A 5,134-nucleotide genomic window follows, 5' to 3' on the forward strand; every position below is an offset into this window, starting at 1 on the left:
TTGCAAATGCAGTCATTCAGCCTAGGGCTGACTCAGCCAGCCTCCTGGAGAATCCCCAGCCCCTGTCACTCTCAAACCAGACAGTCAATACACAAACAGGCCAAGGCACACAGAAGGGTCAGACAAGAGAACAGCAACTTTCTAAAAGTGCTGTTCTCAAACACAGGATTTAAAAACAACCTCTCCTAAAGGATGTGTTATTAAATTATGAGTTCAGGGAAACTAGATACTTATGTCCTATCTTGTTCCTATGGGAAGAAATGCTGTTAACCACTGTAGCCAGCATCCCCCATGTTAACCTATGGAGCAAGATAGCCTTGCAATAGTGAACAACGAAAACGGCTGCCATTCACTATCAGAGCATGTCACCTGCACTAGTACATGCTCTGCCTTTTACATACACTGCACCCTGCCCAGGGGGGTACCTTGGGCCTTCCATAGGGGTGACTGATGTGCACAAAAAGGGAAGCTTTAGGCCTGGTCAGTGGGGACACTGACCAGGAGGACATGGCAGTTTCTAAACTGCCCATAGGCACTGCAGTGGCAGGCCTGAGACACCATTTTAGAGCTACTCCTGTGGGTGGCACAATCAGTGCTGCAGGCTCACTAGTAGCATTTGTCATTACCAGCCCTGGCACAGCCAGTGCACTTTACTAGGGACTTCATGGTGATACAAATATGCCAAACATGTATATCCAATCATGATAATAATTTACATAGGGAGCACTTACACTCTGGCACTGGTCAGCAGTGGCAGAGTGTCCAAAGCATCTAAACCAGCAAAAACAAAATCCAGCACAGCATCAAAAATACAGGAGGTAGAGGCAAAAAGATTGGGGAAACCACGCCAAAGATGCCAGGTCTAACAACTACTATAATGGTCGAGGCACAGGTCCTTGCTGAATCTAATGATGATCGACTTGATGTAACTAGTGACATAATAGAAGAGTCACTACCTTCCCCTAGGCCAGTTAGATCATGTAGAAAGCCCCAAACTATAAGGGGGGGGGGGGAGAATAGTAAAAGAAGAGTAGAAAAAGGTCACACAGTCTCAAACACTGTCGCGGATACAACTGATCTGCAGGAAGGAAAAACTGCGGATGGTATAAATTTGGAGCAATTTACCCTCCTAAACCACATGATGGAAGCTAAGATAAAATAAAATTGCAGAGCTGATGAAACCCGTGATCTCTAAATTAGATACTGTGGCCTCAGAAGTGGAGAGGTTGGGTGGCATTTTGGCATCATACCTGGCCTCAGCCGCCGCTGGAAGATCAATAGCTGTGGATAAGAGACCAGATGCCGAGGGGCAAGGAGCTGGCATAGAAACTTCACAGCAAACTAGCCAGCTGACATCTGTAACTGAGCCATCCCCACCTCTGCCTGTCCCTCCAAAATTCAAATACGTGGAATATAAAGGCCACTGTAGCCAAAGAAGTAATGCCAGCTCTTACCTATGCAAACAAAAGTCGTCATGTTAATCTTCCTCCGGACTGCGCACCATATGTGGTTGTTCTTACAAACATTCCCCCCACTGAGTGTCACTTTATTCAGTCCCATGAAGAATCTCATGAATCATTATAAAATAGAACAGTATCATGGCTGAATAAAAACTGTGGATTCCCAGTTAAATATGCTGATCAAGTTTTGTCAACAAGGAGGGTCAACTGGGTTGGAACTTCTAAAAAGACAATAAATGGAGACTGTATTATCGTCAACTTCAAGCATCCCCAACATGTTGCCACAGTCTTACTAAGAGCGGCTTCCCTAGTTTATACGGAGAACAGTATATGTGTATGCTCCCTTGGCTATTTCTACACCCACTTGATTAAAGCCCCACTGAATCCTGGGCCACTCAGACCATTTACTCCTAAGCAGCCGTTGACTTCGAATGGAGTATATCAGTACAATGTTGCTAATCAGTGTGAACATGGGTTCAAAATTGTAACACAGAATAGATATGACACACTTTGAGGTTTAGAGTCCTGTGATTGACTTGAGGAATCTGTGGATCAGGGAATTGATAGTTTGGAGGAAGTGGGATGTACAGAGATATCCGGTGTAAAAACGAGGAAGAATAATGTTATCTCATGGAATATTGCGGGCCTAGGTACCAAGATGGAGGACTGCAATTGGATCAAGTATATTAAGCAGTATCAAATTATATGCCTGCAGCAGACCTGGTCTATTGAATGTAATCACTTTCTTGAAGGGTACAAGGCTTTTTATATCCCTGCAACGGCAACCAATAGGGGCAGACCCAAGGGGGGAATGGTAAGGTTTATCTCTGTTGCATTATCCAGCAAAGTTCTTAGAGTGCCAACTTGTAACACTGGTATTATCGGCTTAGTCTTAGTCGGGGATAACTGTATGGCCGGTGTTGTAAATTTTTATAATGCTACAAATTTTTGCTCTGTTCCTAGTCAGATAGTTGCATTGGACGCTTTTATTAGCAGTTCAATGAAGGACTGTTTACATAATCTTTTAATTATGGGGGATTTTAATGTGCATCCATGTGGGGACCCCCTCATTAAATGCATTAGGGACCTTCATTTTGCACAGTCCGAGGGTTTCCACCTTGAACATACTATCGAGGGGGAACACCTAAATCATATGCTTAATGATCTGGACTTAACGGCGACAATGGCTCTGATGGACCCTACTGTGCTATTTGAGATACCGACCTTTAAAGGTCATGGGAGGGGAACCTTCATTGACTATGTATTTTTAACATCCTCAATGCAGTCCTTTGTGGATTCTTTTATTATTGAGGACAGTGAATTTAGTGACCACAACCCACTTACTGTACATATGAGGGGCCCATGGATAGCTGTAGAAGGGCTGATTCACACTTCGGGTAGGGTGACCACGACAGATGGGAGACGGCGATTAAGATGGTCCAAGATCACTCCAGACCTGCTGTATAAAGAGAATAATGTTGCCTGTGCAGATGAGATCATGGTCTATACGCAAGAAGGCGCTCAGCCAGATAATATCCTTAGCGCTTTCCAAAATCTAACGGTCAAGGTCTCAAAGCTGTTGTCAGCTCCTGCTAAGAAGATGGTGACCGAGGGACCTAAATGGTTTAATCATGAATGCTCAAAAGCAGCCAGAAGTTTAAGATTAGCACTGGCTACTAAACCAAGAATAAAGGCAAATGTACAACTATGTCGGAAGAACTATAAAACTACTATCGCCAGACATAAGGACTCACTTAGGAAAGAAGCCTGGGGCGAGATTCTTGATCCTACTACTCGACAGTGTAGTACTAAATTTTGGGCAATGATGAGGAAACCTTTCTTGGCCCAGGTGCAGGGTGATGGTCTAGAATGTCACATAACTAAGGATGACTGTGAAGAACATTTTAAGAAATTGTACTGTTGCCCGTTGGATATGTCCCATAATACCGCCCTGCCAGTCAGTGGTGGTGAAATGACTAGCTTCGACAGAGGTGAGGTTATTAAGGGTATTGTTGATCTAACAGCCGGGAAAGCCCCAGGGCCTGATGGGATCCCACCAGACTTATACAAATCCGAGCCCAATTTTTGGGCACCTATATTAGAGTCTGTTTTTAATGCTGCAGTGAAAAATGGTTGTCCGCAATCATGGGGTGTTTCTACAACTGTCCCGGTTTTCAAGAAGGGGGACAAGGGTAGCTCGCATTGTTACAGACCCATCTCACTAATAGACTCCATGGTTAAAATTGTGGGGAGAATGGTACTGCAGAGACTGTCTGAATGGGCAGAGGAAAAAAATATCATGTCCATTGCTCAGTATGGATTCTGTAGCGGTCGTTCTACAATAACCCAGTGCCTGAATCTTTTTTTAATACTAAATAAGTATACTGTTGTGAAAAGGGGCACCATCCATCTCGCCTTCATGGACTTGTAATCAGCCTTCGACTGTGTCAACAGGGGAAGGCTGTGGCAGTCCATGAGGGAGAAGGGAGTGGATGACGGTCTGGTAGGTTTCTTTGCTGATTTGCATAACAATACCCGAGCTAATGTGAGATACTCCCAAGACCTACGTGTAACAAATAATTTTAACATGTTAACGTGTTCGCCAAGGATGCATCTTGGCGCCCTTCCTTTTTAATTTTTATATTAATGACCAAGATAACGTGCTCCAGAAAGTTCAGGCAGATTGCCCTAGAGTAGGCAGGCGGGGAATTCCGATTCTCCTGTACGCAGATGATGCGGTTTTAATCTAGCGAACGGGAAAGGGTCTACAATCTCTGTTAGACGCTTTTAATTTGTTCATGACAGATAGAGATCTTTTGGTGAATAACTCAAAATCATTTGTCATGCAAGTAGGCCAGCCATCAAAAAGAACTTTTAATTTTAAAATTGGGGACGCTGTAATCCCTTTAACAAAGTCGTTTTCTTATCTTGGTGTTCTTTTTGATACTAAACTTAATTGGGCCCCACATCTTGCAAAAAAGAAAGGAGAATTTGTGCGTGTTAATGCTTCCATTTTTAATTTTGCTGCAAAATTGGGGCAAAAAACCTATTTGTGCCATGCTGAAACTGTATAATGCTAAATCAGTGGCAACTGTTATGTATGGGAGTGAAATCTGGGGGTATCTTGGTGGTGAGCACTTGCAGATTGCTAAAAATTGCTTCTTGAAGCGTCTTTTGTGTGTCCCGGTAGGCACTGCCAACTTCTCCGTACATGAAGAGCTAGGGATACAATACTTAAGTGATTTGTTTTCTTTACGCCCCCTGATCTGCTGGCTAAGAATGTGGTCGAACCAGAACATACCACTAACACATTTGATTGTGAGGGATTTTGTTTGTCAAGATAATGCAATGTGTACCCCTTGGCTGAAATACTTGAAATCTAATTTTGCTAGGCTGGGTCGCCTGGACCTGTTTGAACATCCAAGTAAAATTACAAAAGGGGATCCGGAGCTCATTAAACGGGTCTTCCTTCTGGACAGAAGGATGCAGAGGGAGGAAGTGGAGCTCCACAAACAAAGTGTGAGGAAACCGAATCCGCCCTGCTGACCACCATTGAACACCTACGGAACATCCTGGACGCCGGTCAAAGTGCTGCGCTGATTTTACTCGACCTCAGCGCAGCCTTTGATACGGTCTCCCACTCTCTCCTGCTAAAACGCCTCGAAGCCATAGGT

This window comes from Lissotriton vulgaris, chromosome 3_1 (assembly GCF_964263255.1).
Source record: "Lissotriton vulgaris chromosome 3_1, aLisVul1.2, whole genome shotgun sequence".
Taxonomy (NCBI): domain Eukaryota; kingdom Metazoa; phylum Chordata; class Amphibia; order Caudata; family Salamandridae; genus Lissotriton; species Lissotriton vulgaris.